At 32.4% G+C, this 14513-nt stretch overlaps 1 long non-coding RNA gene across 1 annotated transcript in view; it reads left to right on the forward strand.

The window, feature by feature from the left end:
* The first annotated feature begins 4165 nt into the window (after positions 1–4165).
* LOC143076906 (uncharacterized) overlaps positions 4166–14513 on the forward strand; it is a 38738-nt gene continuing 28390 nt past the window's right edge. Inside the window, exon 1 of the long non-coding RNA XR_012978834.1 lies at positions 4166–4249. This is a non-coding gene — a long non-coding RNA (uncharacterized LOC143076906). The remainder of the gene's footprint in view (positions 4250–14513) is intronic.

The following is a 14513-nucleotide window of genomic DNA, read 5'->3' on the forward strand; positions in this document are numbered from 1 at the left end:
AAATAAACGATCTGCATGGTATTCCATTCAGATGCCACCATATATAAGATTTAATGTATGCTCCATCCAATGGACAGACATAACCGATCTGTAAGGTATTCCATTCACATGCCACCATATATAAGATTTAATGTATGCTCAACCCAATGGACAGAAATAACCGATCTGTAAGGTATTCCATTCACATGTCACCATATATAAGATTTAATGTCTGCTCCATCCAATGGACAGAAATAACCGATCTGTATGGTATTCCATTCACATGCCACCATATATAAGATTTAATGTATGCTCCACCCAATGGACAGAAATAAACGATCTGCATGGTACTCCATTCACATGCCACCATATATAAGATTTAATGTATGCTCCATCCAATGGACAGAAATAAACGATCTGCATGGTATTCCATTCACATGCCACCATATATAAGATTTAATGTATGCTCCATCCAATGGACAGAAATAAACGATCTGCATGGTATTCCATTCACATGCCACCATATATAAGATTTAATGTATGCTCCATCCAATGGACAGAAATAAACGATCTGCATGGTATTCCACCTACATGCCACCATATATAAGATTTAATGTATGCTCCATCCAATGGACAGAAATAACCGATCTGTATGGTATTCCATTCACATGCCACCATATATAAGATTTAATGTATGCTCCATCCAATGGACAGAAATAACCGATCTGTATGGTATTCCATTCACATGCCACCATATATAAGATTTAATGTATGCTCCATCCAATGGACAGAAATAAACGATCTGCATGGTATTCCACCTACATGCCACCATATATAAGATTTAATGTATGCTCCATCCAATGGACAGAAATAACCGATCTGTATGGTATTCCATTCACATGCCACCATATATAAGATTTAATGTATGCTCCATCCAATGGACAGAAATAACCGATCTGTATGGTATTCCATTCACATGCCACCATATATAAGATTTAATGTATGCTCCATCCAATGGACAGAAATAACCGATCTGTATGGTATTCCATTCACATGCCACCATATATAAGATTTAATGTATGCTCCATCCAATGGACAGAAATAACCGATCTGTATGGTATTCCATTCACATGCCACCATTTATAAGATTTAATGTATGCTCCATCCAATGGACAGAAATAAACGATCTGCATGGTATTCCACCTACATGCCACCATATATAAGATTTAATGTATGCTCCATCCAATGGACAGAAATAAACGATCTGTATGGTATTCCATTCACATGCCACCATATATAAGATTTAATGTATGCTCCATCCAATGGACAGAAATAACCGATCTGTATGGTATTCCATTCACATGCCACCATATATAAGATTTGATGTATGCTCCATCCAATGGACAGAAATAACCGATCTGTATGGTATTCCATTCACATGCCACCATATATAAGATTTAATGTATGCTCCATCCAATGGACAGAAATAACCGATCTGTATGGTATTCCATTCACATGCCACCATATATAAGATTTAATGTATGCTCCATCCAATGGACAGAAATAACCGATCTGTATGGTATTCCATTCACATGCCACCATATATAAGATTTAATGTATGCTCCATCCAATGGACAGAAATAACCGATCTGTATGGTATTCCATTCACATGCCACCATATATAAGATTTAATGTATGCTCCATCCAATGGACAGAAATAAACGATCTGCATGGTATTCCACCTACATGCCACCATATATAAGATTTAATGTATGCTCCATCCAATGGACAGAAATAAACGATCTGTATGGTATTCCATTCACATGCCACCATATATAAGATTTAATGTATGCTCCATCCAATGGACAGAAATAACCGATCTGTATGGTATTCCATTCACATGCCACCATATATAAGATTTAATGTATGCTCCATCCAATGGACAGAAATAACCGATCTGTATGGTATTCCATTCACATGCCACCATATATAAGATTTAATGTATGCTCCATCAAAAGGACAGAAATAACCGATCTGTATGGTATTCCATTCACATGCCACCATATATAAGATTTAATGTATGCTCCATCCAATGGACAGAAATAACCGATCTGTATGGTATTCCATTCACATGCCACCATATATAAGATTTAATGTATGCTCCATCAAAAGGACAGAAATAAACGATCTGCATGGTATTCCATTCACATGTCACCATATATAAGATTTAATGTATGCTCCATCCAATGGACAGAAATAACCGATCTGCATGGTATTCCATTCACATGTCACCATATATAAGATTTAATGTATGCTCCATCCAATGGACAGAAATAACCGATCTGTATGGTATTCCATTCACATGCCACCATATATAAGATTTAATGTATGCTCCATCCAATGGACAGAAATAACCGATCTGTATGGTATTCCATTCACATGCCACCATATATAAGATTTAATGTATGCTCCATCAAAAGGACAGAAATAAACGATCTGCATGGTATTCCATTCACATGTCACCATATATAAGATTTAATGTATGCTCCATCCAATGGACAGAAATAACCGATCTGCATGGTATTCCATTCACATGTCACCATATATAAGATTTAATGTATGCTCCATCCAATGGACAGAAATAACCGATCTGTATGGTATTCCATTCACATGCCACCATATATAAGATTTAATGTATGCTCCATCCAATGGACAGAAATAACCGATCTGTAACTGTAAAAGTATTTCACCTACATGCCTACAAATATCCTAGTAAATGTAAGTTTTATCAGAAGCAAACAACAGGACATCAGACTTAGGGAAAATAAGTAATCCATTATCCCGTCTTGAACTGCTCGTGTGGTTTGATCGAGTCTACAGCTCATTTGTTATTGCATTGTAAAAAATATGACGAATTGCGTAATGACATTATTTGCTCAATTAATTATCCATTTACACTAAATACAAATTTACTTTGATTTGGATCACAAGCTCTAAATTTAGACCAAAATAAAGAGATTTTTGGAAAAGTACAAAAATTCTTACTAAAGTGCAAGAGATTTACAAGATAAATTGTTATTCACTTTTTTCACTCAGTTATATTTCATCTAAACATGTGTATATTATTTCAGTGTAGTGTTCTTTTTTCTTTTTTTTTAACTTTTTTTTTCTTCTTTTGTTGTATTTATTTTCATTATTTCAAAATTAAGTGGTTTTTTTTTCTCCTTTCTTTTTCAGTTTTATAGTTACTAATTTATTCTTGTTCCATATGATTGTAATATTGCATGCTATTTTTATGTAATAGTTAACTGGAGTTGATATTTCAAGGAAACGGATTAAAATAAGCTATATATAATAGCTTGTTTCCGAATCCTGTAATTATTGTGTATTTTGTATGATTATATATTTGTATTGATGATGAATAAATATGTTTAAACTAATAATCCCGTCTGTATACCATACATCTTTGTGTGATTATAACAATGATATGGTGGCCAATTCACATTTCTTCCCATTTGCACACGCGAAAATGAGAAATCGAAAAATCGAAAAATCGGGAAATCGAGAAAGCGAAATCGAAAAATTGAGAAATAGGGAAATCGGGAAATCAAAAAAGCAAAAACTGAAAAAGCGATTTTGATTTCTTGATTTTTTCGATTTCCTGATTTCCTGATATCTCGATTTCTCGATAGCGCTTAAAAGTGAAAGGAGAAAACGCAAAAAGGCGAAATGGCGAAATGGCGAAATGGCCGCATCCAGCAACCATACTATGAGACATTTGTACCATTTTTTAATCTTTTGCTTTTTTCGTACTCTTTTGGGGGATTGATGTGCACTTCTGTATATTCTCTTACAACTCGACCTTCTGTCTCGTATAACATTTTAGTTTAAACTAAAAGCTTTTAAATGTCACTATAATATTAGAAACTATCACAAACATATTTATTTACATAATAATGCGGTTGAATTCCAAGAAAAGAGAAAAAACTACAACGAACATAAAGGGGGATTTTGTCATACCATGTTGTACCTTTTTGTGGTTTAAATAATTAATAAACGTTTTCATGTAATAATAATCGTTGTCTGAAAAGAAAACTAATGACAACTTTAATTAGTTACGTAATGTACTACGATCTATCAAAACATTTCATAGTAAACAACTTTTGTCTGCCTGTATAAATAAAGACGTTGCGACAATTACGACAAATGAATTTCTACTAAGCAGCGAAGATGAACACTTTATTTATTGTTGTATTCTTTGGTATTGTAGGTCAGTATACATTTTATATTTTCTTTATTTATATCATACACATCTAATTTTCATTGCTTACATATATAGTACATATAAATGATATATTTTCAGGTTTCTGTGCATGATTTTAAAATATATAGGTATTTTAAGAGGGTCTTTATTGAAAGTGTATTTCTGTATTCTTTAATTTTTTAGACCATTTTATATTTTTTCTTTATTTGTTTTGTTCATTTTTCTATTTTCTTTCTATTTTTGTCTATTATTCTCCATTCTTTATGTTTCAGTATCCCATATGTTTATATTCTATTATCTTTTTTGGTATATTATTGTCTTTTCTTCTTTAAATCATTAGGTTGTGGTATTGGACCATTATTCTCTATTTTTCTTTTCATCATCAGGTTGTGGTATTGGACCATTATTCTCTATTCTTCTTTCAATCATTAGGTTGTGGTATTGGACCATTATTCTCTATTTTTCTTTTCATCATCAGGTTGTGGTATTGGACCATTATTCTCTATTCTTCTTTCAATCATTAGGTTGTGGTATTGAACCATTATTCTCTATTCTTCTTTCAATCATTAGGTTGTGGTATTGGACCATTATTCTCTATTCTTCTTTCAATCATAAGGTTGTGGTATTGGACCATTATTCTCTATTCTTCTTTCAATCATTAGGTTGTGGTATTGGACCATTATTCTCTATTTTTCTTTCAATCATTAGGTTGTGGTATTGGACCATTATTCTCTATTCTTCTTTCAATCATTAGGTTGTGGTATTGAACCATTATTCTCTATTCTTCTTTCAATCATTAGGTTGTGGTATTGGACCATTATTCTCTATTCTTCTTTTCATCATTAGGTTGTGGTATTGGACCATTATTCTCTATTCTTCTTTTCATCATTAGGTTGTGGTATTGGACCATTATTCTCTATTCTTCTTTCAATCATTAGGTTGTGGTATTGGACCATTATTCTCTATTCTTCTTTCAATCATTAGGTTGTGGTATTGGACCATTAATCTCTATTCTTCTTTCAATCATCAGGTTGTGGTATTGGACCATTATTCTCTATTCTTCTTTCAATCATTAGGTTGTGGTATTGGACCATTTTTCTCTATTCTTCTTTTCATCATTAGGTTGTGGTATTGAACCATTATTCTCTATTCTTCTTTCAGTCATTAGGTTGTGGTATTGGACCATTATTCTCTATTCTTCTTTTCATCATTAGGTTGTGGTATTGGACCATTATTCTCTATTCTTCTTTTCATCATAAGGTTGTGGTATTGGACCATTATTCTCTATTCTTCTTTCAATCATTAGGTTGTGGTATTGGACCATTATTCTCTATTCTTCTTTCAATCATTAGGTTGTGGTATTGAACCATTATTAGGTTGTGGTATTGGACCATTATTCTCTATTCTTCTTTCAATCATTAGGTTGTGGTATTGAACCATTATTCTCTATTCTTCTTTCAGTCATTAGGTTGTGGTATTGGACCATTATTCTCTATTCTTCTTTCAATCATTAGGTTGTGGTATTGGACCATTATTCTCTATTCTTCTTTCAGTCATTAGGTTGTGGTATTGGACCATTATTCTCTATTCTTCTTTCAATCATTAGGTTGTGGTATTGGACCATTATTCTCTATTCTTCTTTCAATCATTAGGTTGTGGTATTGGACCATTATTCTCTATTCTTCTTTAAATCATTAGGTTGTGGTATTGGACCATTATTCTCTATTCTTCTTTCAATCATTAGGTTGTGGTATTGCACCATTATTCTCTATTCTTCTTTCAATCATTAGGTTGTGGTATTGGACCATTATTCTCTATTCTTCTTTTCATCATAAGGTTGTGGTATTGGACCATTATTCTCTATTCTTCTTTCAATCATTAGGTTGTGGTATTGGACCATTATTCTCTATTCTTCTTTAAATCATAAGGTTGTGGTATTGGACCATTATTCTCTATTCTTCTTTCAATCATTAGGTTGTGGTATTGGACCATTATTCTCTATTCTTCTTTTCATCATTAGGTTGTGGTATTGGACCATTATTCTCTATTTTTCTTTTCATCATCAGGTTGTGGTATTGGACCATTATTCTCTATTTTTCTTTCAGTCATTAGGTTGTGGTATTGAACCATTATTCTCTATTCTTCTTTCAGTCATTAGGATGTGGTATTGGACCATTATTCTTTATTCTGTAAACCCCAAGCTCATCTACTACAGTGGTGGATCCAAGGGGGAGGGGGGGGCAGTCTGGTGTTTGAATTCCCCTTTTTTTGACAATCAATGCATTTGAATGGGGACATATAGCTGGAACCCCTTTGTCCTAGGTTGGGAATCCCCCTTTTTAAGATGGCTGCATCCGACCCTTTACTATAGGGATATATATTGATTGAAGTTTGCGTTACGTCCAGTTATAAAACAAAATCAGAACGAGTACAACTTAATAATAAATTCTTCAAATTTGCGTCTGGCGCAAACATAAAATTCCAATCCTCGTATCTATGATGAATTTATTTACAACCACTGGGTCGATGACACTGCTAGTGGAATTTTTATTCCCCGAGGACATCACTAGCCCAGTAGTCAGCACTTCTGTTTTGACATGAATTATCATTTATATGGTCATAATTGTAAATCATTTTTTTACATTTAGCTTTGAATTCTTCAAATACTCAGGAATAGATAACGTTAGCTGTATTTGCCAAACTCTTAGGAGTTTTTGGTCTTCAATGCTCTTCAGCTTCGTTCTTTATTTTGACACTGATGAGTCTTTTGTAGAAGAAATGCGCGTCTGGCGCAAATATAAAAATTCAATCCTGTTATCTATGATGAGTTAATTTTGACCATTGTAATTTCCAACTTAAATCATGAGAGGAACACTAACTATGATATGAGCAACTCGTTAAGTATCACATGTTGCGAAGGAACTGCTTATGTCTTTGTCGCCCTGAACATGTATGAAACTGGACAGAAAGCGAATAACAGTCAATTCGCCTTTTCAGAATCTATAAGACTATGGAGTATATCATTGTTCGTACACAAAAAGAAAAATAATGTTACATCATTAGTCGGATTTACATTAGGACGTTTAAAACTAATCACAACGTTTTTGGTGTGCAATTTTTGAAAAAATTACCAGTATGCATTAGATTTTAAAACAGCGAAATAAAATTATACTTCCGGTACACTTAAGCTTAACCAGGTTTTTGTGTTGTTCCTGTGGTCAATTTTCAGTTTTCTGTGACATATTATGTTATTTCTGGTTTTATCCTTTCTCTAATTCACGTGTACCTTTTTGGGGATATGGTGCTAGGTTATTTTTCACTTATGATCTTTGGCGTTCAAAATGTTTTAATTTCACTAAAGAGTGTTTTTGTTTATACGAAACAGGCCTCAACAGCACACAATCATACATCTTGTTATCATTAAAGTTGTCCTTATATATTTTTTATATAGCTTGTCTGACAGTGTTGAACAATTTCTAACTATATATACACATCATAAAAAAACATGTCTCATTATATCAGCATAATATTTTTTACCAAAATCACTTCTATTACAGTCTTATGCTATCGCACCAATCTTAGTTTCAAGTTTCAAAACTGTTCCGGTGTAAATAATTAATTCAATAAGCTTCATTTAGAGTCGGCAAGGTATACAAAAAGAGACAAACATAACCTCTAATGAGCTTTTAACCGACATATGAGAAAAAAAATCAAAAATTGTTAAACAACTTTAATTAGTTACGTAATGTATTGCGATCTATCAAAACATTTTATAGTAAACAACTTTTGTCTGCCTGTATAAATAAAGACGTTGTGACACTTACTACAACTGAACTACTACTAAGCAGTGAAGATGAACACTTTATTTATTATTGTATTCTTTGGTATTGTAGGTCAGTATAACTTTTATATTTTCTTTATTTATGTCATACATATTTAATTTTCATTGCTTATATATATATATAGTACATATAAATGATATAATTTCTAGTTTCTGTGCATGATTTAAAAAGATATAGGTATTTTAAGAGTGTCTGGATTGAAACTATATTTTTGTATTTTTCATTTTTTACACTATTTGTATTTAATCTTTATTTGTTTTGTTCATTTTTCTCTTTTTTTCATATTTTTGTGTATTTATATTCTCCATTCTTTATGTTTCAGTACCCCATATTTCTATAATCTAAAAAAAATTTGGCATATTATTCTCTTTTCTTCTTTCAATCATTATATTGTGGTATTGGACCATTATTCTCTATTCTTCTTTCAATCATAAGGTTGTGGTATTGGACCATTATTCTCTATTCTTCTTTCAATCATTAGGTTGTGGTATTGGATCATTATTCTCTATTATTCTTTTCATCATTAGGTTGTGGTATTGAACCATTATTCTCTATTCTTCTTTAAATCATAAGGTTGTGGTATTGGACCATTATTCTCTATTCTTCTTTAAATCATTAGGTTGTGGTATTGGACCATTATTCTCTATTCTTCTTTCAATCATTAGGTTGTGGTATTGGACCATTATTCTCTATTCTTCTTTCAATCATTAGGTTGTGGTATTGGACCATTATTCTCTATTTTTCTTTTCATCATCAGGTTGTGGTATTGGACCATTATTCTCTATTCTTCTTTCAATCATCAGGTTGTGGTATTGGACCATTATTCTCTATTTTTCTTTTCATCATTAGGTTGTGGTATTGGACCATTATTCTCTATTCTTCTTTTCATCATCAGGTTGTGGTATTGGACCATTATTCTCTATTCTTCTTTCAATCATTAGGTTGTGGTATTGGACCATTTTTCTCTATTCTTCTTTTCATCATTAGGTTGTGGTATTGGACCATTATTCTCTATTCTTCTTTCAATCATTAGGTTGTGGTATTGGACCATTTTTCTCTATTCTTCTTTTCATCATTAGGTTGTGGTATTGGACCATTATTCTCTATTCTTCTTTCAATCATTAGGTTGTGGTATTGGACCATTATTCTCTATTCTTCTTTCAATCATTAGGTTGTGGTATTGCACCATTATTCTCTATTTTTCTTTTCATCATTAGGTTGTGGTATTGGACCATTATTCTCTATTCTTCTTTCAATCATTAGGTTGTGGTATTGGACCATTATTCTCTATTCTTCTTTCAATCATAAGGTTGTGGTATTGGACCATTATTCTCTATTCTTCTTTCAATCATTAGGTTGTGGTATTGGAGCATTATTCTCTATTCTTCTTTCAATCATTAGGTTGTGGTATTGGACCATTATTCTCTATTCTTCTTTCAATCATAAGGTTGTGGTATTGCACCATTATTCTCTATTTTTCTTTTCATCATTAGGTTGTGGTATTGGACCATTTTTCTCTATTCTTCTTTCAATCATTAGGTTGTTGTATTGGACCATTATTCTCTATTCTTCTTTCAATCATTAGGTTGTGGTATTGGACCATTATTCTCTATTCTTCCTTCAATCATTAGGTTGTGGTATTGGACCATTATTCTCTATTTTTCTTTCAATCATCAGGTTGTGGTATTGGACCATTATTCTCTATTCTTCTTTCAATCATTAGGTTGTGGTATTGGACCATTATTCTCTATTCTTCTTTTCATCATTAGGTTGTGGTATTGGACCATTATTCTCTATTCTTCTTTTCATCATTAGGTTGTGGTATTAGACCATTATTCTTTATTCTTCTTTCAATCATTTGGTTGTGGTATTGGATCATTTTTCTCTATTCTTCTTTCAATCATTAGGTTGTGGTATTGAACCATTATTCTCTATTCTTCTTTCATCATCAGGTTGTGGTATTGAACCATTATTCTCTATTCTTCTTTTCATCATTAGGTTGTGGTATTGGACCATTATTCTCTATTCTTCTTTCAATCATTAGGTTGTGGTATTGGACCATTATTCTCTATTCTTCTTTCAATCATTAGGTTGTGGTATTGGACCATTATTCTCTATTCTTCTTTTCATCATAAGGTTGTGGTATTGGACCATTATTCTCTATTCTTCTTTCAATCATTAGGTTGTGGTATTGGACCATTTTTCTCTATTCTTCTTTTCATCATTAGGTTGTGGTATTGAACCATTATTCTCTATTCTTCTTTCAATCATTAGGTTGTGGTATTGGACCATTATTCTCTATTCTTCTTTCAATCATTAGGTTGTGGTATTGGACCATTTTTCTCTATTCTTCTTTTCATCATTAGGTTGTTGTATTGAACCATTATTCTCTATTCTTCCTTCAATCATCAGGTTGTGGTATTGGACCATTATTCTCTATTCTTCTTTTCATCATCAGGTTGTGGTATTGGACCATTATTCTCTATTCTTCTTTCAATCATCAGGTTGTGGTATTGGACCATTATTCTCTATTCTTCTTTCAATCATTAGGTTGTGGTATTGGACCATTATTCTCTATTCTTCTTTCAATCATCAGGTTGTGGTATTGGACCATTATTCTCTATTCTTCTTTCAATCATTAGGTTGTGGTATTGAACCATTATTCTCTATTCTTCTTTTCATCATTAGGTTGTGGTATTGGACCATTTTTCTCTATTCTTCTTTTCATCATTAGGTTGTGGTATTGGACCATTATTCTCTATTCTTCTTTCAATCATCAGGTTGTGGTATTGGACCATTATTCTCTATTCTTCTTTCAATCATCAGGTTGTGGTATTGGACCATTATTCTCTATTCTTCTTTCAATCATTAGGTTGTGGTATTGGACCATTATTCTCTATTCTTCTTTCAATCATCAGGTTGTGGTATTGGACCATTATTCTCTATTCTTCTTTCAATCATTAGGTTGTGGTATTGAACCATTATTCTCTATTCTTCTTTTCATCATTAGGTTGTGGTATTGGACCATTTTTCTCTATTCTTCTTTTCATCATTAGGTTGTGGTATTGAACCATTATTCTCTATTCTTCTTTAAATCATAAGGTTGTGGTATTGGACCATTATTCTCTATTTTTCTTTTCATCATTAGGTTGTGGTATTGGACCATTATTCTCTATTCTTCTTTCAATCATCAGGTTGTGGTATTGGACCATTATTCTCTATTTTTCTTTTCATCATTAGGTTGTGGTATTGGACCATTATTCTCTATTCTTCTTTTCATCATCAGGTTGTGGTATTGGACCATTATTCTCTATTCTTCTTTCAATCATTAGGTTGTGGTATTGGACCATTTTTCTCTATTCTTCTTTTCATCATTAGGTTGTGGTATTGGACCATTTTTCTCTATTCTTCTTTTCATCATCAGGTTGTGGTATTGGACCACTATTCTCTATTCTTCTTTCAATCATTAGGTTGTGGTATTGGACCATTATTCTCTATTCTTCTTTCAATCATTAGGTTGTGGTATTGGACCATTATTCTCTATTCTTCTTTCAATCATTAGGTTGTGGTATTGAACCATTATTCTCTATTCTTCCTTCAATCATTAGGTTGTGGTATTGGACCATTATTCTCTATTCTTCTTTCAATCATTAGGTTGTGGTATTGGACCATTATTCTCTATTCTTCTTTCAATCATTAGGTTGTGGTATTGGACCATTATTCTCTATTCTTCTTTCAATCATTAGGTTGTGGTATTGAACCATTATTCTCTATTCTTCCTTCAATCATTAGGTTGTGGTATTGGACCATTATTCTCTATTCTTCTTTCAATCATTAGGTTGTGGTATTGGACCATTATTCTCTATTCTTCTTTCAATCATTAGGTTGTGGTATTGAACCATTATTCTCTATTCTTCTTTAAATCATTAGGTTGTGGTATTGGACCATTATTCTCTATTCTTCTTTCAATCATTAGGTTGTGGTATTGAACCATTATTCTCTATTCTTCTTTTCATCATCAGGTTGTGGTATTGGACCATTATTCTCTATTCTTCTTTTCATCATTAGGTTGTGGTATTGAACCATTATTCTCTATTCTTCTTTAAATCAGAAGGTTGTGGTATTGGACCATTATTCTCTATTTTTCTTTCAATCATTAGGTTGTGGTATTGGACCATTATTCTCTATTCTTCTTTCAATCATAAGGTTGTGGTATTGGACCATTATTCTCTATTCTTCTTTCAATCATTAGGTTGTGGTATTGGACCATTATTCTCTATTCTTCTTTAAATCATTAGGTTGTGGTATTGGACCATTATTCTCTATTCTTCTTTAAATCATTAGGTTGTGGTATTGGACCATTATTCTCTATTCTTCTTTCAATCATTAGGTTGTGGTATTGGACCATTTTTCTCTATTCTTCTTTTCATCATTAGGTTGTGGTATTGGACCATTATTCTCTATTCTTCTTTTCATCATTAGGTTGTGGTATTGAACCATTATTCTCTATTCTTCTTTAAATCAGAAGGTTGTGGTATTGGACCATTATTCTCTATTTTTCTTTCAATCATTAGGTTGTGGTATTGGACCATTATTCTCTATTCTTCTTTCAATCATAAGGTTGTGGTATTGGACCATTATTCTCTATTCTTCTTTAAATCATTAGGTTGTGGTATTGGACCATTATTCTCTATTCTTCTTTAAATCATTAGGTTGTGGTATTGGACCATTATTCTCTATTCTTCTTTTCATCATTAGGTTGTGGTATTGGACCATTATTCTCTATTCTTCTTTTCATCATTAGGTTGTGGTATTGGACCATTATTCTCTATTCTTCTTTCAATCATTAGGTTGTGGTATTGGACCATTATTCTCTATTCTTCTTTTCATCATTAGGTTGTGGTATTGGACCATTATTCTCTATTCTTCTTTCAATTATTAGGTTGTGGTATTGGACCATTATTCTCTATTATTCTTTCAATCATTAGGTTGTGGTATTGGACCATTATTCTCTATTCTTCTTTCAATCATTAGGTTGTGGTATTGGACCATTATTCTCTATTCTTCTTTCAATCATCAGGTTGTGGTATTGGACCATTATTCTCTATTCTTCTTTCAATCATTAGGTTGTGGTATTGGACCATTATTCTCTATTCTTCTTTTCATCATTAGGTTGTAGTATTGAACCATTATTCTCTATTCTTCCTTCAATCATTAGGTTGTGGTATTGGACCATTATTCTCTATTCTTCTTTCAATCATTAGGTTGTGGTATTGGACCATTATTCTCTATTTTTCTTTTCATCATTAGGTTGTGGTATTGGACCATTATTCTCTATTCTTCTTTTCATCATTAGGTTGTGGTATTGGACCATTATTCTCTATTCTTCTTTTCATCATTAGGTTGTGGTATTGGACCATTATTCTCTATTCTTCTTTCAATCATAAGGTTGTGGTATTGGACCATTATTCTCTATTCTTCTTTCAATCATTAGGTTGTGGTATTGGACCATTATTCTCTATTTTTCTTTTCATCATTAGGTTGTGCTATTGGACCATTATTCTCTATTCTTCCTTCAATCATTAGGTTGTGGTATTGGACCATTATTCTCTATTTTTCTTTTCATCATTAGGTTGTGGTATTGAACCATTATTCTCTATTCTTCTTTCAATCATTAGGTTGTGGTATTGGACCATTATTCTCTATTCTTCTTTTCATCATCAGGTTGTGGTATTGGACCATTATTCTCTATTCTTCTTTAAATCATTAGGTTGTGGTATTGGACCATTAATCTCTATTCTTCTTTTCATCATTAGGTTGTGGTATTGGACCATTATGCTCTATTCTTCTTTCAATCATTAGGTTGTAGTATTGGACCATTATTCTCTATTCTTCTTTAAATCATTAGGTTGTGGTATTGGACCATTAATCTCTATTCTTCTTTTCATCATCAGGTTGTGGTATTGAACCATTATTCTCTATTCTTCTTTCAATCATTAGGTTGTGGTATTGGACCATTATTCTCTATTCTTCTTTCAATCATTAGGTTGTGGTATTGGACCATTATTCTCTATTCTTCTTTCAATCATTAGGTTGTGGTATTGGACCATTATTCTCTATTCTTCTTTCAATCATTAGGTTGTGGTATTGGACCATTATTCTCTATTCTTCTTTCAATCATTAGGTTGTGGTATTGCACCATTATTCTCTATTCTTCTTTCAATCATTAGGTTGTGGTATTGGAACATTATTCTCTATTCTTCTTTCAATCATTACGTTGTGGTATTGGATCATTATTCTCTATTCTTCTTTCAATCATTAGGTTGTGGTATTGGACCATTATTCTCTATTTTTCTTTTCATCATTAGGTTGTGGTATTGGACCATTATTCTCTATTCTCCTTTCAATCATTAGGTTGTGGTATTGGA

The sequence above is a fragment of the Mytilus galloprovincialis genome, chromosome 5 (assembly GCF_965363235.1).
Source record: "Mytilus galloprovincialis chromosome 5, xbMytGall1.hap1.1, whole genome shotgun sequence".
NCBI lineage: Eukaryota > Metazoa > Mollusca > Bivalvia > Mytilida > Mytilidae > Mytilus > Mytilus galloprovincialis.